Here is a 24,662-nt window from a genome sequence, read left to right on the forward strand (position 1 = left end):
ATTATTATCATGGGACCCAGAGAGGTTAAGTAATTTGCCCAGGGTCACAGAGCTACAGCTGTTCAAAGTTGTTCATTCGCCATTCATTTATTCAAGTATTCTTATTGAGTACCTATTGCATAGAAGCCTCTGTCAGGAGTTGGCGATAAAGCAATGACCAAAGCAGACACAGTCCCTTCCCCAATGAGATGATAATTCAAGTGGGATTGGCTATACATAAAGGGATGAACATACCTTATGTGGTGGTTAATGCTATTGAGGAAAATAAAATAGGGAAGGGGAAGGGGATGCTATAGGTCAAGGTAGAGGGTGTGTTTCATGCAGGGATAGAGGAAGGTCTGTGTGATGAGTCCTTTGCTCTGGAATAATTTAGGAGGCCATGATGGCACTTAGATGCTTGAGAGTAAGGACCTAGGCTATGTATTATCTCTTTCATGTCTATCTCCCATGGAAAGTTTCTATGTACTAAGAATTACATGTACTGGGGCAAAGTCCTTGATGTTGGTATGGGAGCAGACCTTGGCATAGGTAGGAACCTTGGGGGCATTTGGGGAAAATGCTTGGATCTGGTCAGGAGGGCTCATTTTGCTACTGGAACAGAAGATTCTCACCTACCTTCTGAACATCTACATGAGACTTTGTGAGGCAGGGATGTGGACATGTGTTAGTTAGGGTACAGGCTGATAGTGCCTCAAATGAGATAGGATATTTTTCTCATACATATGATCCTGAGGTGGCAGGCAATTGAGGGTGGGAAGGTGCTCTGCTCTGCGAGGCTGACCAAGGATCCCTTTGTTTTGTGGCTTCTGCAACTCCTGGAATGTTGTCTCTGTCTGTATGTTCCTCAGCACCACGTTTTATTTTGAGAGAATGAGGCAAGAAAGAGTGGGTGACAATGAGGTTCCTTTTTTGCAGGGGAGGTGGAGAGATTGCCACGTCACTCTTCCCCCATCCCGTTGGCCAGCACTTGGTCACGCTTGGAGGTAGTGGGTCAAGAGTGCAGACTCTGGAATTAGACTCTTGGGGTTCACATCCTAGCTCTGCCACTTGGTCAAGTTAGCTAACCTCTTAGTTTCCTCATCCATAAAATAGAGATGATGAAATAGCACCTAGCTCCTATGATGAGGATTAAGTGTGTTAATTTGTAGAGTACCTAGAACAGCACTATGTGCTTGTTTATCATGTAAATAACTGGCCACACTAGGCTGCAAGGAAAACTGGGGAATGCAGTTTTGACCCGGGCAGCCCAGTATCTCATCGAATAAAACTTAGCAGGGGTTTTGTTACTAAAAGGAGGAAAAGGGGGGATAGGTATGGGATAGTATGACTATATACTTTTCTTCTAAAATGGGCCACTTTTGAGAGTGACAAGATGCCACTATTACCAATGACACTGAGATAACAGGTTGTAAACCAGAACTATCCTGGAGAAAATGGTATGTTGCAGTACCTCATCACGGGGGTTATGAACAATCTCCACCATAGCACATCTGATTGGCTTATTCAGGGCTTTTTAAATTTAAGGATTACAATTTGTGGGGCACCTGGGTGGCTCAGTTGGTTGAGTCTCTGACTCTTGGTTTTGGCTCAAGTCATGATCCCTTGATTGTGGGATCAAGCCTTGCATTGTGCTGAACGTGGAGTCTGCTAGGGATTCTCTCTCTCTCTCTCTCTCTCTCTCTCTCTCTCTCTCTGCCATTCCATCCCCTATTAAAATAAATAAACAAACTTAAAAAATTGCAATTTGAGAAGCTGACTTCTGTTTTCAGCAATAAGTGGAGGGGTAGGTGGAGAGGGCATGAAGTATTAGTCCCATTTAAATTAAACCCCACAAATGGGACGTCTGGGTGGCTCAGTCCATTAAGCGCCTGACTTTGACTCAGCTCATGACCTTGCTATTTGTGGGTTTGAGCCCCACGCTGGGCTCTGTGCTGACAGCTCAGAGCCTGGAGATTGCTTCGGAGCCTCTCTCTCTCTGCCCCTCCCCTGCACGTGCTCTGTCTCTTTCAAAAATAAACATTAAAAAAATTTAAATTAAACCCCAAACTACCAGACCTCTTGGAAAAGTATGCATATTAACAAAAGAAACTCTGGTTAAACGTGAAATCAATATTGAGAAGGCATTCACAGTGCCTAGCACTCTGCTAAGTGCATTAGGGAAAACCTAAAAAGGAGAAAGCACTCTGGGTGTTTTCATCTTCTGGTGGAAAAAAAATAGTCTCGATTGGTTTGTGATTGCTTTGGACAGAAGACCTAAATATCAGCCTTCAAATCAAACATTTCTCAGGTGTGAGCATCTCTGTTTATTTCATCTCCACCTTTTAAAATTATCTTCAATATTGGCAAATGGATTCCTAACAGGCTTCAAAAGCTCTACCTTTTGCCAAGTTATTCTGAAGTGTTCTTAGAGTCTAAAGAAAAATTAGCCTTGCTCTGGGACTCTGAGAGAGAGGAGCCTTCGCTAAGTAATAAATAATGGATCCAGGTTGGAAAGGGAGGTGACCACCTACAGTGTGAGGCACAGAGAATTCAAAAACCTCCTTGAAGAACCTAACCAGCCTGCATTTTCTTTTTCTTTCTGAGAGACCTAATATGTTGTGGCAGATAAGGAGAAACAAATGGGAAATGAATGGGAACTCCAGGTTCCTAACAACATAAGAAAATGTAACAAAAAACCACGTTGGGTTGAGAAGAGGAAAAAGGATAGCCAACCGTAAAAATCCATCCTCTACCTTACACACGCCCAACAAATAAACCAATGCATTTCAGCAAATGGTAAATAATGCTTAAAATGGCAGAAGCTAGAGTTGAACAAATAAGAACCAGGTGTTGGGAAGAAGGAAAATCAAAAAGAGCATACATTTTCCGTCAACAATCCCCACCATAAATCGTAGCAATGCCACCATCACGACCTGGAGCCCGCAGGGAAGAGACTGTTGTAAAAATGATAAATCAGAATCACTACACACCGGGTCTTGATAAAACAAAGAAAGTTGATTCCAGGGTTTGATATATATATATATATATATAATCACAGAGAAACAACGCTTGATCAGGGAAGAGCCAAATGTGAGGAAATGCAGAGTTTGGAATCTGGTGGCTGCTTAATATTCCAACAGAACTGAGCACGGGATAATACAGTGGGAACTGATGACTCAGTGGCAGCTGGCTGCAGCAAAATAGAGATATATTACAGACTCCTTCGCACGAACAGAACAATATATATGCCAGTGCCTGTTCATCACACTTTTATGTATTCTTCATATCTGGAAACAAAAGAGAATATAGTGTCTGTACCACCTTCATAAAATAGGGTTAATGTATTTTCTGGGGTTTTGTTGTTGTACTTTGATTCCTTTCAAGAAGCAACACGCCCTTTAAGAGAAAAGGTTTATGTGTAAACATGAGCTATGGCCGGTGCATTTCTTAAATGATTTGCCCTAATTGCACTCCTGATAGACCCTCTGATTCTGCAAATTGTGTGTGTGTGTGTGTGTGTGTGTGTGTGTGCACGATGGAATAACTGAGGTGCTAGTGATGCAGAAACCACATTGAGGGTGACTGGGTATTTGGTTGAGTACCCTCAATCAGACTGTGCTACTGGATCTCATAAGCACTAGATCACGTGCTCCCAAGGTCTTCTAGGGACTGTTAATAAGTCAGCAACGTTTCTAGAAGGGGAGATGGGAGATCTGTGTGTAAGAATTTCAGAAGGATTTAAGTGAAAACACAGTTATCACAAGGAGTTTTAGACAAAGTGCTTACTTAGCTCAGAGTCATCTGACCCTAATAAGTCCGTGACACTGGTTCCATGAAGGAGAAAGGATTATGGCTGTCTTTAGCCTTCTGTTTTCTTAGCTGGCTTTGCTTGGGAGTTGGTGATCAACATCTGGTAGCTTGGCATGGCCATTCTAGGCTTTAGGTTTTTATCCAGTGACTTCTTTCTCCATGACCGCATGACCCTTGTCCTGCTTGACAGCAGTGGTTCCCAAGTTGTCGTCCCTGGACCCCGCAGCATCAGCATCAGGGAACTGATGGCGGGGGGGGAACTAGTCCATGGGGGGAACTAGTTAGGAATGCAAAGTCCCAGACCTGCTGAATCAGAAATGAGAGGACGGGGTAACTTAGCAAGCTGGGTTTTAACAAGCTCTCATGCACACGAAAGTTTGTAACATCAGTCTGGGGGAAGTGGCCTACAGTTGCTAAGGGCTTCTATGTGATTACTGAGTTAGATTTGTGGTATTTGTTGTCATACAATCATGCTTGAGTTTAGAGATGCACCCATCTTAAGGATGAAAAAAGTCAGGGGCGCCTGTGTGGCTCAGTCAGTTGAGCGTCTGACATCGGCTCGGGTCATGATCTTGCGGTCCATGAGTTCAAGCCCCGTGTCGGGCTCTGTGCTGACAGCTCAGAGCCTGGAGCCTGCTTAAATTCTGTGTCTCCCTCTCTCTCTGCCTCTCGCCTGCTCACACTCTCTCTCTCAAAAATAAATAAACATTAAAAAAAAATTTTAAAAAAAGGATGAAAAAAGTCAGACTCAGGATTTCAGCAATGTGCTCGAGATCATGTGACCAGCTGAGAGGCAGAGTTAGGATTGTGAACCTAGGTCCTTTTGATCCAAAACTTGTTCTTTCTACTCTACCATGGTGAATAGCTATGGCTCCATATCTGCTCCCAATTGGTACAGAAAGGAACCCAATTATTTCTTCAATGTCCTTAGAATTAATGACCTCTTCTTAAGTGATCGATACAGCTATTTGTTAGGCTGTTCTGCTATATGGGCTTTATTTTCATGTGATTCAAAACTTGTAATCTTTTACATGGAAGGGTTGAACCCGCGAACATTTATCGGCTTTCTGGATGAAGGTCAAAGTAAGCAGACATGAGAGGTGGTATGTAGAGAATGATGGAGAACATAAGTATCAGGAGTCAGAAGCCTGGGTTCACGTCTATAGTTCAGTGGCCGTATGACTAAATCACCTAATTTCTCTGAAACTCAATATTTTCACATCTGTAAAATGGGAGGAAAGTCTTACCTCTCCCAGAGGTTATGGAGAGGGTCAAATGACAGAAGGTAGAGGAAAATGCCTTGAAACTCCATAGTGTCCTTGAAATTTAGAATCATACTATTGTTTATATAATGAGGAGGTAAGGATTTAAGATAAAGTTATCCATGCCCTCAGTGTCAGGGATGCTCTGTCTCCGCTTTGGATTGTTTATGCTGTAGGGATCAGGAACCTCATGAGACAGTCACTTAAGTGTATCTTTGGCAGATAAATTAATTGCTCTCAGGCACAGTGCCAATCCTCATAAATAATGGCTGCGGCACTGGGAGAGGTTTGGGATTCTGTGTGATCAGGAGAGATAGAGCCTGTGAAAAATGGTCAGGTTCTGGTGGTGGTCACAGTGGCAAATAAACTATGTCAGACCAGGGAGCATCCAATTTGAGAAAGAGGCTGGAGCTCTGAGGCGGGACCCAGAAAATGGGAGAACAAGTCTGGGGGATCTGAAATGCTGATGGACAGGTGACTTTTAGGGATGCTCTGGTAACCTGCAGGGAGACTGAGTCATGGGGAAATTTTACATCTTCTCCATGTAGGCAAACTATGACTCTAAATCTGAACTATTTCTCTCTCTCTCTCTCTTTTATTTTCCCGAATTTTTCAACATATGTTAGATATTACAATTGTATTTTTATTAAAAATACTACACGTAAGATACTGAGATAGACATTACATGTGTATTAAACCATTTAATGTTTAGAACAACCTTGACATTTTGGTGTTATTATTCCCATTTTGCAGAGGTAAAACTGAGGCCCAAGATGGTTAAATAACTTGCCAAGAGGACATAGTAAGTGGTAGAGCTGGGTCTGGGACATTGGGCTGTCTGGGCTCAGGCCAGTCTTCTTCCCCCCAGTCTTTGCTGTAGAGCTATGGACACCCAAGAGATCACAGCTGTAGAGACTGGATCCAGCCCTATATAGCTCTGATGGTGGCTCTTGGTGTCTGAAGCTTCCTAGAATCTCATTTTTAGGGCTTCACAGGTGCCCAGAAGTCTTGACAATGTCCCTCCAATACATAAAGCTAGTCAACTAGATCAGCCCACCCCCACCCCCCACCCCCAATCCATGCTCTGTTCATCCTGAATTTCTTCTCATCCTGCAAATACCATGCACCTTTGTGACCCTGGTCAGCTGTTTCTCAACGTGTGACTGAGATCTACCTGCTGGTTAAAGATCCAAACTTCCGATCCCTGTGTTAGACCAACAGAACCAGAATCCGAGAGTGAGACCCAGCAATTTGCATTTTAAGAAACATCCCCAGATGATTGCTTTGAAAAAGGCTGAGAACCACTCGTCTGCCTTTAACTGTGCTGTACGGCCTCCTCAGAATGCCTTTCTTCCTCTCCCTCTGCCTTTTCTACCACATGAATGCGTTTAAGGTGCTACCTCAGATGTTACTTCTGTGAACTGTTCTTGGTTCCACCTCAGCGTATTTATCAATCCCCACTTTTGTTCTCCCTACCAATTTGTTTCTGCCTCTATGAGAACATCTTGTAGCGTACTTAAAATGTATCTCTGTTCTTCTCTCTACTGTGAGCTGTTTGAGAGCAGGGACTGAGCTCTATTTATTCTCATTCTTCTTCCCAGTGCTTGGCACATTTCCTGACATCAAGTGGTACCCACCCAATGTTTGCATGCAGGAAGACAGAATACAGCTGGCTTTGGTCCTCGAGAAACTTGGGGAGTGGGCAAGTACAAAAACTAGGGTATGAAGCTGGGGATTTGCCCCATTCTACTGGGGAAGGCTAGCATTCAGCTTTTAAAACCCAAGGAAAAGTCACTGAAAATCAGGCCCTGCTACCTACAAGCTTAGGACTCTTTTCTCTCAAGTTTTTTTTTACTTATCTTGAGTTAGAGAGAGAGCATGCAAATCGGGGAGGAGCAGAGACAGAGGGAGAGAGAGAGAATCCCAAGCAGGCTCCGTGCTGTCAGCTCGGAGTCCAAAGCAGGGCTAGAACTCACCAACCATGAGATCATGACCTGAGCTGAAGTCAGATACTTAACTAACTGAGCCACTCAGGCGCCCCTACCAGCTTCTGACTCTTAAAATTCCTCATTGCTCTAATCAAGAATTGTTCTCAGACCTCCAAGTGGGGGTCATCTGCACCAATTGATTTTCAAATGCTGGGGAAGAGGAGGGAATCATTCTACCGCTTCCACGGATTAAGTTTGTGATGGTAAATGCTCTGAGATCTGGATGTGGGAAACTTTGTCAGTTAGTATCATGTTGGGGAGAGGGTTGTCTCAGATGTGGAGATGCCCCCAAGCTGTTTTGCTCTGGGAGGGTAGGGGAGGTCCCTTCATCAAATTTTAGATGGAAGTGCCATTGTCCTGCTGGTGTTTGTGACTCACAATCTTTTAAGAAAGATTTAACCAAGGTTGCATAGTTGTGTGGGTGCCCACAGGAGACTTGATATGACAGTTTCTATGGGACTATGAGCCTGTTAGACCCTATGGCTTTGGTTCTCTGGCAGCTCCTTCTTCTGACCAGGACTAGGAGATGAGCCGCCAAAATGGTGTCTGGATAAGGAAGAAGGTCCACTTTTTTTTTTTTTTTAAACTTTACTTTTTATTTTTATTTAGGCATTTCATTTCTGAAGTCTTCTTTTTTTACTCTGTTTGCCATGTTATAAATTTACCTATAGCAATTTAGATGAAGGAAAAATTAAGGTTCGGGTTTTTTTAAAAAATTATTTTTGTTTACCGGGAACCATTAAAAAGAGAGGCCATTAAAGATTATTTTGCTTCGGTCAAGTTCCCATAGCAAATGCTAGAAGCACCAGTGAAAACCATAGCAATCCCATTCCTGGATAATTTGTTTCTGCCCTTGTTGGCCTGCATATGTTTTAAGACTTTCCAGGGTGGTTGTTTCTACTTAAGGCACATCATCTGCGGAATTCTGAAACACAAACCAGGTCTTTGAAATTTTTGATAAAGCTCAGTTCTTAATAATAGGACGGCTTCAAATGCCCTCAGAGCCACTTGGCCATCTGTAAATAAATGAAGCTCAATGAGGAAAATCGCATAAGGAAGCCGTTTTGGTTACCATTTCCATTTTGTTCATCACATCATCAGATTGCAAGATGACAAATATGAAAAGAGTGTGAGAATGCTTTAAAAAATATTATGTTTTGAAACTTGGATCTGAGTTCAAACACTCAATCTAAAGGAGACTTGTGATTCAAATGTGAGTTATTTATTGTCTTTGTCCATTTCCAGAAGTTAAATTTATGTTGGAATAAGGCAAATTCACGGCTACCTTTGAACAACAATGGTGTACATTCTTCTGTCTGAATTACTTATTCTTCAAGCAGAGGCGCTTACATTCTGTGTTGGAGACCATGGGCACCAGTCCTGGGTGGGCATGGGTATTGTAGTCTCAGATTATTATTGTATCCCGATGTCCCCTCCTGAATGTATGCTTGATCACCGGGTTGCATTTATACCATCTGAAATGGAGGTAATTCTGATTTACAGCTCAAAATGTGGCTGACTAAGCTAAATGGTGAACATTCCATTATTTCAGTTTTATGGGTCGTGTCTGAAAGGGTTTGGTTAAAAAAATGGACCACTGCTCAAGAAGAGAAAGTCAGTTCGCATGAGGCAGTAGGTACTGAGTCAGCAAATTATGGTATGTCCAGCCTGTGTCAGGCAGACCATATGTTGCAGCTGCCCCATTGGTACGTATACACGTAAATATGCTCACCAAACACTCATAGACAGACAGGCAGGCAGACGGACAGGCAGACACCTAACATGAGGTAGCTAAGTCCTACTAGAGAAGAGAAAGGGAACATGCCACATGGGAGAGTGAGGCTTTGGCACGGAGTCTTGTGTTCATTCCTTGCCCACTCTCACACACATCTTTTCTCTGTGCCAACAGCAATGCCGGCTGCAAGGGAGGAGAGAGGAGAGAGCAGAATGTGAGCGTGTGTGAGTCTGTGAGTGTGTGTCTTCCTTGACGATGAGGCTCTCAGAGCTTTATTCAATCTCTGGCACAATGCGGCCTCTGTAGAAAAGATATTAGGAACAAAAAACAAACTTGAAGATTCAGGAGCGGGCTGCCAGAATTATTAAGAAAAACATTCAGATGATGCCACTAAAAACATATGGGGATTCTATAAAGCTCTGAAAAGAAAATGTTTAATTATGCACCGTATGCAAAAGCCATCACGTTTAGATTAATACTAAAGACTGAAACTGTGTGGGGCTTAAGTGGTCCGCAGTGATGCATCAATCTTTTTACTCCTTTAAAAATAATGTTTTTCTTTTGCTGATGACAAATACCTTTCAAACCGTTGAGATCATGCTGCTATAGTGATGCATGGAGTTTAATGAAGTCCAAAGTCACTAACAAAAGTTTCCAAATTAACTTTTCAAGGTCCTTGAGTTAGATTTCTTTCCTTTCCTTTTCTCCTCTACAATTCCCACTCATTTCCCACCCCAACAGGAGTCCCCCCCCCCCCCCTTCCCCCTCTCCAACACACAAAGGTTGCCTATGCTGGTGGGTTGGTTAGAAATACCCAGTTTTGAGAAGGTTTCGCATTTTAAGACACTGTAATGTAATGATTCATTGCCCAACTTTTAAGTGTTAATAGTTACGATTTTGATTTCCATTCTCAATAGCTCACATTAGAAGCCTTAAGAAATACAGAGCTCTTGTCCCCTTTTAATAAATATGGAGACCCTTTTCTTTCATCTGAATCTGATGTGTTTTAGGGTCACCATCATTTCCTTTAGGTACTCGTAAATGTGAAGAATCATGATTTTCCATGGCTGAGGAGTGGCACACTGGGAAAACAAAATCAAACTTTGTAGCTAATAGAGCTTCTAAATGAGTATACTAGATGTGCTCTGAGTAAACAGAAGTCTAAATTGCAGAAAATAATTAGGCTTTAGTTATCTGATTACTGCATTCACTTTAATATTCTTGCAAGCTTAAATATAGGAAAGGTCCATGTGTGGCTTCTCACAATTAAAAAAATAGTGTATAGACCTAAAAATGATATAAGCAGGATATATTTATTTGAAAATCCTCACTCATCTTAAGGAGGTCAGAATGTATTCTGTCGGTGCTAGTTCACTGTAGGGAATTTTACGGACTTAAGCACTTGGGATTTTGATCCTCATTTATTGGGGTAGGCTTCTTTAAGTAAACATGTGGCTTATGAATCGGTGGACAGATTTGTTGCTCACACTTGAATGTGTCAAAACGTTTTGTGAAGTGTCAGTCAGGCTCCCTGCAATAAAAATATAAAACTCCCCCCGCCTTGTCTGTCATTTTCTATATTACATGTATGATTGAAAATTACAAATTACCCAGGCTGCAATTATTTTTAATAAAGGTGGCAGGCTCCAGGAACCTGACTGGCTTACTCAAATGCCTGTCTGGAGACAGGCTCACCCACTGCCCAGTGTGGAGGCTCTGGATTCAGGCACACGGAACATGCAGGGGTGATTTCAAATTCGATTTGCTCTTTGATCATGGAATCCCAAGTTACCCTTTGTTTCAAGGTTTTCCTCCCGTGTATTTGTTTTTGTATGAGAAAATTTTACTTCTATTGGTTAATAGCCAGCTACTTTTTACAAAGAGCCACCTGTTTCTGAGTTTACACAGGATATGTTGGATTTATGTAATACAATAGGATCAATTTAATTACGCTTTTCCTTAAGTACAATGCTACCTGGAATTACTTCACTACCTGATACAGGCTCACTCTTTGGAGACCAAAAAAAACCCACACTAGCCCTGACTTAAGTTAGCTTTAAGGTATTTCATTACCCCAATTTCTTCTAATATGCATTAAAGGCTATATACTTTCAGTTTGAAAAAATGGCTGTTCTGAACTCCCCACAGTCCTTGTTATTTACAATGTTTCAAAGCTTTAGAATTACTACAAAAGATTTACTCATATAGCAGAGCATGTAAAATTTAAAATCAATAAAGTATATAAATTTTGCTTGTCTCCTTGAATTGATTCCCTACTCTAATAGCTCAATACTGTAATACTATATACTTTTTTATTTCCAATGTCATTACCCAATAATAATCTGTGGACTTTCCTGCCACAGCTCTGGGGCAGTTTGGAATTTCTGAGAACGATATTCTTCACAGACAGTTGTCACAGGCAATTGTTACTCCTTGCCCAGCTTCTAAAAACGAATAAACACATGAGAAATATTAGTTTGTTTCTGTGATATTAGAAACCCAACTAATTTCTTTTGCTGTGGTAAATATAGCTGGGCATTTGATTTTGTGGGAGAATAGAGAAAAATTTGAGTTGGGAATGCCTTAGCAGTGGTAGATTAATCCCGCAAGATGTCTTTTTTTTTTTTTTTTTTTTTTTTTTTTAACAAGAGGTATGAGGTTCAGTTTTCTGTAATTTTCTAATAAGAGTTCTTCTATCACTTTGCTGGGAGTTAGAAAATAAGGCACATGCAAGAGGGAGCTAATGTTGGAAAGGTTAACTTTTCCCAACAATACACAATTTTTTAGTCTCCAAGTGTATTCTCAAGGATAAATTCGACCTCATCTCAGAACTTGCTAGTATTTTGTGAAGTGAAACACAGCTCTCCTTACTAGATTTAGGAGTAAAGACAGTCCTCAGCAAATGGAAGCATGTGAGGCAGTGAACGATTATGCCACCACTTACCTTTAAATTCACCAGTGTAGTTCTTTGCTTAAATCACAGTGGTGGCTGGGTCCCAGTGCAAAAAAGGGTTGAGCTGACCTTGGTTTCTTGAAATGCAAAATGTCGTCAAATCCAAACATGCCGGTGAAATCTAAACTCGCTTTCATTTCTTAATGGCCACTCTCAGCCTGTAAAGAACACAGACAGATGATTGCTTACTTAGGCACAAAAACAGAAAAGAGTGTCCATGCTTGGGCCAGGTATTTTTGCTTGCTAAAGCAATGCTTTCTAGCCAATCTCTTAAATTCTTCCTGCTCTTCTGTTTGTTTAGTGTCGTGATTGACAGAACCCCCTAGAAAAAAACGCCAGAGGATCTTAATTTGAATCCCAGCTCTTCTACTTTGCTTTGTAACCTTGTGCAATGCTTTAACTTAGAGTCTACACTCATAAAATGGGGATTAAGGACTTTGGTCCTACCTCACAGAGAAGTTGTAAAGTAAAGCACGGTGCAATCTGCGGGACCCTGTACACATCAAAAAGTTCAGATTCTACATTCCCATATTCTTTTCAACTTGGCCTAGTATTTAGCTCCAACATGGAAATTCCTCATTGATAGCTTTAGAGATAGGACTGTCAGATAAAAATACAGAATGCCCGGTCAAATTCGAATTTCAGATTTAAAAAATGTGTATATATTTGTATATACATTCGTAATGGGTATATAATATTTGTTGCTTATCTCAGATTCAAATTTGACTGGGGGCCTTGCATTTTTATTTGCTAATCTGACAATCTTCCTTAAGAGTTCTGGCTGGAATTGGGCGCCTGGGTGGCTCAGCCGGTTGAACCTTCGACTTCCGCTCAGGTCGCGATCTCGCAGCTCATGAGTTTGAGCCCCGCGTTGGGCTCTATGCTGACAGCTCAGAGCCTGGAGCCTGCTTTGGTTTCTGTATCTCCCTCTCTCTCTGTGCCCCTCCCCTGCTCGAGCTCTGTCTCTCTCTGTCTCTCAGAAGTAAGTAAACATTAAACAAATTAAAAAAAAAAAAAAAAAAAAAAGAGTTCTGGCCGGAATATTTTCTTACACTGTGTAGATAACAGACTAAAGAAGCTGGGAGTAGGCATGTGGGGGACCTTCAAGCTTCCAGCTTAATGGCTAAGGAAGTACTTAGCCCAGTGTGGTGGCTGCAAGTATTTGGTCTTCCATTACGCAAATTTGTAGTACAGAACTCAGTATCTGGTCTGCAAAAGGGCAAATTAAGCCTGATTCTCCCTTCTCTTTAGAGGGAGACAGTCTCCCTTAGGGCAGAAGGGGATTATCTGCACTGGTGAGTGTTGATGGTAAATTTCCATTGGAATGCCATTGCTATACACTGATCCTTCTTGAGGATTATCTTTCCTCCTATCCCTCAAAACCAGGTTGTGAAATTTAGAGAAAGGGCAAGACCTATCTTTAGAGGATAGAGGCATTCTCTAGGACCCAGCACCCAGGTGTTTGTGTGGTCCCTGCTGGGGTCTTGCCTGGGCCTGTCTGGAAGGGAAGATTGCTTTTGGATGTCTTTCTACTTAGTAGTTTTACTGTCAAATTTTGTTTGTTAATTATCTGTTAAAAAAAGATAAAAGAGCTCAGCTAGGCCGATTCTAATGTTAATTTTTCAAAGTGATGACCACTTAAAAAATTATCTGTAATATGATGTTATACTTGTCTCCTGACATCAGTTATGCTGGAAAAGCCTTGCAGCTAATCAAGGTTCTCTACATTTAAATCTTCAAATGCTGGCTCTGGCACTAAATACTGGATCTTTACAAGTACATAAAAGAGTAGGGTAATTTGTGTACTTCAATTACTAAAAACACTCACTATTTCAGAGCTCTAATAAAATCTGGCGAAGTCTAGGTAGTTGTCAAACGTATCAGAAGAAGATTGATTACATTATCTAAGCTTTCTTTTTAAATTTCTTTTGCCACAATGGTTTATACCAACTGCATCTATACTTTATATTATTGCCGTACCTTTTTCTTCTTGCATTCACATTGATATGATCACATGTGATCTGTAAATGCCCAGGACTAAGATGCCGGGAGAGTCTAGAAGGACCTGATTCTAGGACTTTTCTAGGGTTCCTAGCACACATTGGCTATTGTACTTTGGAGCAGTAGGTTTGACCCCTGTAAACCATGGCAGATGGCTACTCAGTCTATCATAATATCAAAAATGGGCCTGATAAAGATGCAGAATTCTTATGAACTCCACATACCCTCCAGAGGACAATCTACAGTTCTGACTGCCATGTGGAATGTGGTGGCCCTACCTGCAGCTGACCCTCGTCCCTTAAGAAAGGAAACTAAAGTTAAGGTACAGAGTGTAATCTTACTCATCTTTGCATTGTGTATATTTAGCAAATATTTTATTTATTTATTTATTTTATTAAAAAAAAAATTTTTTTTTTTAACATTTATTTATTTTTGAGACAGAGAGAGACAGAGCATGAACGGGGGAGGGTCAGAGAGAGGGAGACACAGAATCTGAAACAGGCTCCAGGCTCTGAGCTATCAGCACAGAGCCCGACGTGGGGCTCGAACTCACGGACCGCGAGATCATGACCTGAGCTGAAGTCGGCCGCTCAACTGACTGAGCCACCCAGGCGCCCCGCAAATATTTTTTAATAAGTTAGCCACCAGAAGAATAAAAATGAAGATGAATCATTGAGTTAGGTTGTAATTGTAATTTCCACTTGCCCTTCAACATGGTCATGCTAAAACTTTACTCACATGCCTTTTTAAAAACAAAGATACTAGATTCTGTGTGGTGCAGTGGTTCTCAAATTTTAGTGTGTATCGAAATCCCTGGGGCTCTAGCTGAAACCCAGATTCCTGGGTGTCACCCAGAGAGTTTCTGATTCAGTCGGTCTGGGAAAGGGCCTGAGGATTTGCATCTCTAACAACCTCCCAGGTGATGCCAATGCTACACTGGTCTGAACCACACCTCCCAGAGCATTAATCTCCATACTACTGGAGACACTAGGAGTGCTGGAGATATGTGAGAACATTTTGGGAGACAAACTTAATCACACAAAGACTCACAGGTCACTCTTCAGTGAAAAATAATATGCTCGTGGGCTTTGGTTTTCTTATTCTTGGAAATGGACAGCAAAAAGTGGAGGCAACCCTTCCTTTAGGACAAGAGATTATCATGTTCAAATCACAGTGGGCATTCACAAAGTACTTCTTCTTTTTTTTTTTTTTAACATTTATTTATTTTTGAGACAGAGAGAGACAGAGCATGAATGGGGGAGGGTCAGAGAGAGGGAGACACAGAATCTGAAACAGGCTCCAGGCTCTGAGCTTTCAGCACAGAGCCTGACGTGGGGCTCGAACCCACGGACCGTGAGATCATGACCTGAGCCGAAGTCGGCCGTTTAACCGACTGAGCCACCCAGGCGCCCCCACAAAGTACTTCTTAAAGGTCAGACATACAAAAATAATCAAGACACATACCCTGAGCTTGAGGATCTCAAAGTCCAGTGTCTCAAAAAATATGAGGGGAGTAGGCAAAATATACATTATGAACAAAGAGTAGTACTGCTATTTTTTTACCCTCTGACTCAAGGACTCTGGACCCAACCAGCCTAGACCTCACTAAATCTTTCCTGTCATAGTGATCTCTGGTCCCCTGTATCATCCTTCTAGCCCCATATACCTTTTAGACTTAACCCTATGGTCTCTGTGATTCTTAATAATACATAACAGTGACCAATATTATCCCTTCCATTTATGGAACTTCACCTATTGTCAGACCTTGTGTATATGCTTTATTTCTCACAATCCAAAAAGTTGGGTGATTTTATCCCTGCTGAACATATCAGTAAATTGAGGCTCAGAGAGATTAAATATCTTGGCCAGAGACACACAGCTTGGTTAGGTATAGAGCTGCAATTTTAAATTTATCTTGCTGGACATCTATGCCACTAAACTCCTACTTTTCTACATATTTTTTAATATCACTTAAATTTTTTAACTTGTTTTATTTTTTATTTTTATTTTTTGAAATTTACATCCAAATTAGTTAGCATATAGTGCAACAATGATTTCAGGAGTAGATTCCTTAGTGCCCCTTACCCATTTAGCCCATCCCCCCTCCCACAACCCCTCCCATAACCCTTAGTTTGTTCTCCATATTTACGAGTCTTTTCTGTTTTGTCCCCCTCCCTGTTTTTATATTATTTTTGTTTCCCTTCCCTTATGTTCATCTGTTTTGTTTCTTAAAGTCCTCATATGAGTGAAGTCATATGATTTTTGTCTTTTCTCTGCTGGCTAATTTCACTTATACACTCCAGTTCCTTCACTAATACCCTCCAGTTCCAACCACGTAGTTGCAAATGGCAAGATTTTATTCTTTTTGATTGCCGAGTAATACTCCAGTGTGTGTGTGTGTGTGTGTGTGTGTGTGTGTGTGTGTGTGTATCATATCTTCTTTATCCATTCATCCATTGATGGACATTTGGGCTCTTTCCATACTTTGGCTATTGTTGATAGTGCTGCTGTAAACATTGGGGTGCATGTGTCCCTTCGAAACAGCACACCTGTATCCCTTGGATAAATGCCTAGTAGTGCAATTGCTGGGCCATAAGGTAGTTCTATTTTTAGTTTTTTGAGGAACCTCCATACTGTTTTCCAGAGTGGCTGCACCAGCTTGCATTCCCATACTTTTCTACATATTTTTAATTAATTTTTTAAATTAAGATTTAAAATTTTTATGAAAATGGCTGGACAATTGCCCAATACAAACCTTTTAGATGGTGACCCATGTTTTTGTTTAACAAAATGGAAGAAGGGCGACAGGGGAACCAAAATGAAGAATGAGAGAATTCTAGAATTTTTATCAAATAATGAAGTTTTATGTTTGAAAACATTATATACTTACCAGAGTGCTTTTGTATTAATGACTTGTCTTGGGTCTCAAAACTTCAAGATAAGATTTATCTTAACATTGTTAGATAGGGAGATACAGCCTCCACCCCCTTTTTGTAGGAAATTGAGTCTTAGAGAGATTGTGGCTCTAGGAAGTGGGACCCAGGATCAGAACTCAGGCCTCCTGGTGACCATTTCACTGTACTGGAAGGCCAACGAAGAGGAGATTGGGAAGGGTACAAGGTAGGGATGATGAGTTTATTGGTCTGGACACTTGTGTTTGCAAAAGATATAAATTCAATTTCAGTTTGCTTAAAAAAGAAAATAAAGACAAAGATTTTGCTGGAGCAGGTAACTGAAAAGTTGAGGGCAGGTGCTAAGCCCAGGGATTCAACAATGTCATCATGGCTCAGACTCTTTCCATCTCTCTTCTGCTTTCCTCTATGTTGGCTTCATTCTCAGTTGTCTCCTTTCTTATTGTGGTTTCAGGAACCTCTCAGCTAGTAACAAGAAAAACTCTTCTCTTTCCCACTTTTCCCTATAAATGCTTTGGCTTGGGTCACATGCCTCACCTCAAACCAATCACTCTAGCCAAGGGATGAAATGATCCTATTGGCCATGCCTGGGTCATGTGCTCTATTTTGGAGTCTGGTGTGAAAGACCCCAGCTGAGCAACAGATCTATGAGTGGGAGAGGGAAACAGCAACTATTACTGAAAAGACAGAGTGGATACTGAGCGGTCAAAAATCCTAAGTGTCTACGTCAGTGAGCAACAGAAAAAAAAAATGGGCAGAGTAGTTTTCCCAAACTTTTGCTTTTCAAAATCCAAGTAGCCTTAGGGTACTTTTCATCTAATTCAGCAGGTGTTTGTTGGGGCAAGAAGCCATGCTGATTCTCTCTTCCCTTCCCCATCTTTCCTTATGATGGTCTCTTGATAAAAGTGGAGTCTCTGCTCAGAGCCAGGCACTGAATTGGGTGTTTCTGTTGGTATCACAACCACACTGCTTTCTGCGTAGAACTACTTTGTATCCCTGGCACTGAAGAGTAGTGATTTACCAGTTAATATGGTTGTGACTATATACAGCTGTGCTTTTGCAATTTGGTGTATTTAGATGGTTTCCATTCTTCTTGTGGTTCTGTGTCGAAGTTCATGTGCCTTTGAAATGTACTACATTCAGTGTCTCAAGGGTTAACTGATTGAGGCTCTCACAAATCAATAGCACATATCAGTTTCTTCATCTGTAAAATGAAGGGCTGGATGAGATACATTCTAAGATTTAACCAAAGTGTAGCATCATTTGATTCTCTGATTTTAAAATTCAGGTTAGATCATAGCAGTTGTTTTTAAAACTAGACAAACATTTTTCTACTTTTCTTTTTAAGATGAGCCTTGATTTGATTCTACCCTGAGAGAAGTGTTCTTATTTATTAAAAAAAATTATTAGTTGTAGAAAGGAAACGGAAAGAAAGTCAAGATTTTGTCCCTTTGGCTGTCAAGTTAAGATGGAACCATTCCCAGAGTTGCTATGAGGATGCCTATAAAATGTGAATCTGGCAAGGAAAAAAAAAACAGTAGAGAGTAAAATATATAGTACATATGTATCTATATATCCGGGGATTTGAATTTATGGGGCTAGTTTGCTATTTCAACTTGGTGACCAGACTCAACAATGAATCCAGTTGCCAGGATTGGAGGGTTAGGTCCAGAATTCCAGGAAAAATGCTTCTAAGGTTTATTTTCAAAAGCATTCTTTTGGGGGTGCTTTTGGATAATAGACATCTTATTGTTTCTCCCCTCACCCCATCAGGAATCTAGGCTCCTTTAAATTAAATTGGAGGGCACCAAAGCTTCACTTGTTAGCTGTTTTCTTAACACAGTTTTAATTAAATAGCTATGCATGATTTGATGGTCAGTGTCTTTCTTCTCTGTTGGAATATAAACTCCTTGAGGACAACGGCTATTTTGGTGTTTTTCATTGTTCAATCCCTAGTACCTGGCACAGAGCTTGACTGAATCCATGGATGGAAACCCTTGGGCTCACGTTGGGCTCTCATTGTTTTGGGAATGTCTTTATGAGAAACAGTTTCCATCACTTGTGGCTTAGGTGTTCTTTTACTGTAATTTTTGAAAATAGCAGTAACTGTAGATATTTTTGTCTACATATTTTTGAAAAACTTTGGGGTTTGGAGGGTATTTTAGGCTGATTTGAAGACAGAGAAAGAGTTTATGTGTATAGGCCCAAGAGGACACTCCCTCCCCTTGATAACTGACCTGGGACAAATTAGCAATATCTTCTTTTCTCCCCCCTCATAACTGAAAATGTCTACATGCTTAGACATATATTGGGTAAGTCTTCACAAAGTTCAAAGATAAATCTGCTTGAAAGTAGTTGCAAAATTAGAATGCTTAGATACATCCATTGCTTTATAAATGAAACTAAAGGTTCATGAACCAAATGATTGGTAATTTCTAGCTGAAATCCAACATCTGGGCAAGATTTCTGAGCTCCATTTCCTCACTACGCCAAATAGCTCATCTGGAAATAGTCGGCCAAGATTTAAGAGGTGATAGTGGTCCCTTTACTCATTCAGTCCTTGGTCTCCCTGGAGCTTCTTGCCAGGGCAATGATGAGTGATAATTACTCCTGGGTTTTTGTAGTGTGGTTCTTGGTATTTTAGGTGTTTGCTTTGACCAGTAACTGATTTCATCTAGAACATTATCCGTGATGACAATTGCTTACTTTCAACTGAATTTGAGTTGATTGGTGCCCTGAAGAGAAAGTTCCTATTGCTTATTCCATGAAGCAAATAACTTCTTACCATCCATATAGACCCTTTTCATTTAACTACACGTTGCAATATTTATCATCTGTTGTTGCTTAGGTTTAAAAGAAAATCCAGGTTATGATTTCAAACCCTTTATCTGATCAAAAGCAACTAATGTCCAGATTTCCTTTGTGAGTCTACCCTTAAAGAATTGACCTAAGGAAAATATTAATTTCCTAGGAAGATGCTCTTATCTACCTGACTTTGGAAATACAGATAAAAATATTGCACCCCCTTATGGTAAACAGATGATGGAAGAGGATTTGTGGCATAATGATTAAGAGCTTGGTTCTGGAATCAGACAAACCTGGGCTGGACTCCTGGACCTCCTGCTTATGGTTCTGACACAGAGGGTAAGATCTCTGAAAGCCGTAAGTCTCAGTCAAGAGAATGCATGCTGAGTGCTGGGATAAGCTTGCATAGGAAATGGTCTGTAGATGTTACCTTAAAAAAAGATGAACTTCAATCCTGAAAATGTACAGACTACAAGATCTTAAAAAAAGAGATAGAAGAAGTTAAGTCTACTATTCATTAGTGTAAAAATCAGATATGATCCACGTAGAAGGAAAGTAGAGTTGCATCTGAAACAAATTAAACTTTTTTAGATGATGTTACTTTAGCCTTTGTCAAGAGTTAGTTTAAGCCACATGAAAGTTTCTGTGTATTTTCTGTAAACTAGTGGTAGAATGTTTTTTCAGAGTTTCTTAAACTATAATCCACAGAAAGCCCTCTTCTTGGATAAGGAGAATTAAACATAACCCATTTTGTTTTTTCTTTTCACCTTGTTTTTCAAGAAGCTGAACACTAAATTCAGTGCTCAAATGGCAGCAGCCATATTAAGCTTGTTTGTTTTTTGTACTTCTCCATGAATTTTGGGCTTCAACTTGAATAGTTTTAGTGTTGATGTGTGTTTTATCTTGAGATGCCTACATTCTTTTGTGAAGAAGGAAGTTAAATTATTTAAGAGATACCTCCTAGAGTTTGTCTATAATATTAAAGCCTTTTTTTTCCCTCAAGCAGATACCAAAATTGGCATTTGAAAAATGCTTTGAACTCTTCCAGCGGAAAAATACTATGTAGTGCTAATATGATATATTTATTTTCACAAGTACAAGTAAAGCTTGTAAGATAGTCTTACAAAGAAGGTTCCCTCTTTAGTATATGGCAGAATGAACGACTTCTATGATGTTTGTTACTTTGTGATATTGCAGTTTTTTCAAACTTTAAGGTATCAGGCTTAAATTATTAGGCCATTATATACAAAGGATTTTAGCTAAAAATGATGCTTAGTTTAACTACGGGAGAGAGTGCCTCTTTATGTAACTATATTCTCATTTGGAGTATGAACTTAACAAAAGGACTCTTAAAGCAGAGCAACGTGGTGAAAAAAATCTCACGTTTTAGAGTCAAACTGAGGTTCATATCCCATCTATCACCTGCTAAATAAATTAGCCTTAACTTTCTCTCCCATAAAATTGTGATGTTAATATTTACTTTATAAGACTGTACTGAATATCTACTTTGTATCAGTCAGTGATGACTGTTATTTGCCTAGGCTGCCGGCCCTCTGGGAGTTGGCCAGCTCCCAGCTGCTCAGAAACATGGGCAGACATATGGAGGGAGTGAGTTGGATTGTCACGGGAGCATAGCTAATGTTGTTCTTAAGAGTCTGGCCTATGGCACAAACTCCTAGCAGATCCCTCTCTTTTTCCTTCCACTCAAAGGCCCGTGGGAGGGCTGCCGCCATGGTGGAATGAAGGTGAGGCTGAATCTTTTGGGCAGGAGCTCTACTTGAGCCTCCTCCTGTCATGCTCAGAAGGTGTGACTGGTTGCCCAGTTGTGGGGTATGAGTGGAGCTGCTCTGGACAGCCCTGTTCTTGTTTTTCAAAGACAGAATTATCCATCACTGTTTGTATTGGGATTATGATTGCTTACCAGTGAGATAGCAAATTATATTCCTCATTTCCATTTGCTTTCTGAATTGAATTGTGGGGTATGGAAAAGTTGATTTACAAATATACTGGCTCTTAGACATTTTAAAGGGATTGCTTTAAAGGATCACGCATAGGGGGCACCAAGATAATATTCAAGCCTTTGCTGCATTCTCTCATCCATTCATGCGTCCCATGTACATTGACTGAGCATTGGCCTCATGCTGGATGTTGTTCAAGGTGCCGAGGAGAGAACGAAGGTGGCACCTGGTCCTATCCTACACATGGTGCATCTTTACAATCAAATCTAGCGTTGTTTTACATTAACAATTATCTTGCTTTGGGTGCAGAAACCTGAATGAGAGGAAGGATTTTTGGCACTCCAGGTTCCAGTGGTCACTGTGGGCAAAATTGATTCTCTAGCCCTCCTGATCATCTCTTAGTGGGCACTGAGTGTTCCTGTTTAATTCTGCACCCTCGCAGCCTCTGCTTCCACAGTCTCTGGACCGCTTGCATGTCAGACTTTTTAGTTCCTCCCCTGTCCCCAACCATTCGCCACTGAATAAGGTAGAAACAGCTTGGCAAGCTAAATTATTCTGTAAAATGATATCTTTTCTTTGAGTCTGTGCTTAAGAGTTATAGAATTTTCGGTTGTGTTTGGGTCTCTTTTCCTGTTTGGAAAAGTTGCATTTTATGAAATCCTGTGGTAAGATTCCTTGTAGTTGAATTAAACAGCTTATTGTGAGTGCACTAGGAATTTGGGAGTTCACTTAAGCACTGAACTTTCGCACACATATAAAGGTATGTACTAGATTACTGACATGGTTTCCTTATGACCCTCTCAGCTCTTTTCCCTCTAAAATTAGATTTTCTTGTTTGGGTTAGTAAAGCATGCGGTTGCAGACCCTTGTAGAGCTATTGTGAAATATTAGGTCTGTATTTCCGGAGGCGTTAGCCACTGGCTGTAACCCAATTCTGAGGGGAGAGCGGGTTGTGCATCTGACTGACATTACAAATGCAATGGACAGAGAACACCCCCCTGAAAAAAGAGCAGGCGGTTATTTTTAAGTGGTGGGAAGAAGTTGCAGGTGTGCCTGATGTTTTTAAAGCTCTTGATTATTGATCTCGTCTTAAGACTTACAAATAGAACCATTAATGTGTCAGTGGAACCCCGATAACAGATGATTATTGTCCATCTTTAAACTGTACTTAGCACTGAAATGTGTATGTAATGCACACAAAAAGGCCAGCTTTATCACAATTCCTCAAGGTTTTATAGGAAAGAATTCATTCTTTCATTCTTTTTCCCCTTGGCCCTCCTCCCTCTCTCCTGCCTGCCCCGACCCCACAGTTATTCCCTCTGCTAATTGATAGAAATTCCTACTAGGCATTCCAGCCACTAGCTGGCAGACATAACAAACACAAAATTTACAGCTCTACAATGAAAATGTCTTAGGATACAATGTTTTTAACCTTCGGTAACTACCACCTGCTGAACTATGTAGCTCATCACAATGAGTGAAACAAGTTAAAGTAGTATAACACCTAGGGATTTTAGTTCAATTTCACTGTAACCTCAATTTTACTACCGTAAGTCAAGTTTGTCGTCAGAGAGCTCCATATTACATTTGATGGGTAGATTCATCTGCCTTTACTCTGTGCATGCGGTCGTTGCATGAGCAGCAAGGCAGTAATACATCTTTATTTAAGCCAAGTCTTGGATTCAGTCCCAAATGACATAATCTCCTGTAAGCTGGGAAATCTGGTCTAGACCACAGAATGTTATGGGGCGCACACCTGTTCAGAGGATCGTAGTCAAAGGATAGTTAACAGCATTTCATTGTCATCCTGGGGGAACAAAATAAGTCACTCTTGGCAGAAGTTGGACCTGGGCCTAGAGCTCCTTGACATATTTATATAGCAAATTAGAATATTCAATAGGATTGTTGCAAGGAGTCTGTTTTTTAGGCAATACTGAGGCACCAGTTTTTGTATAGGACTACTATCCGTGTCCAGCCATGGTTAGGAGGGATTAGATGGAGAAACTAAGGCAGTCAAATCAACCATGGTTGTGGTATTTCACACTCCTGGTGACAGAAGCTTTGAAAATGGCGATGGCTGTGAAGGGGGAAATGAAAAGGAAGAGCTGGGGTGGTGTGGAGAAAGATTTCACAAGACTCAGCGATTTCACCCAGTTTGTCTGTTCATTCATTGGTTCTTTCATTTTGCTCCTTTATCCATGCATCAGATATGAATAAGCACCTACTAAGTTTGAGGTACTGTGGCAGGTATTTTGGACAAAGCAGTTCACAAGACATGGTTCCTTACTACAGGGAAGCAGGTAGGACTGAGAAGAACTCTCAGAAGAAAAATCAGGGATCAAGAGAATGGTGTTTCTTCTGTCCAAAATGGGAGGGCTGGAAGACCCTAGAAATGATTCATTCTTAGACTTACGGTGTTGGAGTTGGCACTCTTGCTGTGGATGCCTCCAACAGAGATGAGGAGGAAAAGAGGTGAAGAGGCTTATAAGCCTAAGAAATTCATAGTAGCGAGAAATGGACACTCTAAGGCCAACTGAGGTTCTTGGGAGAGTGATTAGGCAGTAGGCCTGAAAGTGAGTCTTCGTGGCCTCGGGCGTGGGTGTGGCAGGGCAGGGTCGGTGACAAGGGAGGAGCTAGAGACAACAGGAGGCCGTTTCTACAAAACAATGATGATCTAAAAAACCAATTATGACAAAGTTGCTAGAAATACAACTGGAACTTATCTCTACAAGGTATACATTTGTGGAGTAAGCCTGTTGAACAGAATGCAGCTCCCTGGACTCAGGTGAGAAAATGATCTAGACCTAGCACAGTAAAAGTCTTGATAATGTGGAAGAACCAATGGGCACCCAAGCAACTATAGAAGTGATCTGTGGAGTGCTTGCATGTGCGTTATTTCAAGACTTAGAGGGAATTTCAAGACTTAGAGAAGTGCTTCCAGAGAAGAACATTTAAAGCCATTTCTGTGTTGGAAGATAGGAACCTAAGATAAAAAGAATGTAAGTTCTTTAGTTCTTTAAGAAAGAAGGCTGAAGGTACAAAATGAATAAGTTGTTAAACACACATCTGGTATTAGATGCCAGACTCAGTAAGAATACTAAAAAAAAAAAAAAAAAAAGTGTTTGCTTCCAAAAAACCCTAGACTAGGTGTGGGAGATTCTAGCAATCAGTGTGCAGTAAGATCTAATTATGTTAAATAATTCGATCACATTGGGCCGTCGTCTTCCCATTTATAAAATATAGAGATTGATGGCTGATC

At 40.7% G+C, this 24,662-nt stretch overlaps 1 protein-coding gene and 1 long non-coding RNA gene across 9 annotated transcripts in view; one reads left to right on the top strand and one right to left on the bottom strand.

Annotated features, from left to right (window-relative positions):
- The window catches only part of MECOM (MDS1 and EVI1 complex locus), a 558,007-nt gene that overhangs the window by 126,555 nt on the left and 406,790 nt on the right, over positions 1-24,662 (top strand). The window contains exon 2 of one of the 8 annotated variants that reach the window (XM_060639163.2): positions 19,680-19,784. The exons of the other annotated variants lie outside the window; for them this stretch is intronic. The gene's annotated coding sequence lies outside the window, so the exon portion shown is untranslated. The remainder of the gene's footprint in view (positions 1-19,679; positions 19,785-24,662) is intronic. 8 annotated transcript variants of the gene reach the window in all.
- Positions 7,764-12,454, bottom strand: LOC132683354 (uncharacterized). Its single transcript, XR_009612177.3, has 3 exons — positions 11,719-12,454; positions 11,106-11,218; positions 7,764-9,074 (listed from the first exon to the last, which is right to left on the bottom strand). It is a non-coding gene; the product is annotated as an uncharacterized LOC132683354 (long non-coding RNA).

The sequence above is a fragment of the Panthera onca genome, chromosome C2 (genome assembly GCF_046562875.1).
Source record: "Panthera onca isolate mPanOnc1 chromosome C2, mPanOnc1 haplotype 2, whole genome shotgun sequence".
NCBI classification, from domain to species: domain Eukaryota; kingdom Metazoa; phylum Chordata; class Mammalia; order Carnivora; family Felidae; genus Panthera; species Panthera onca.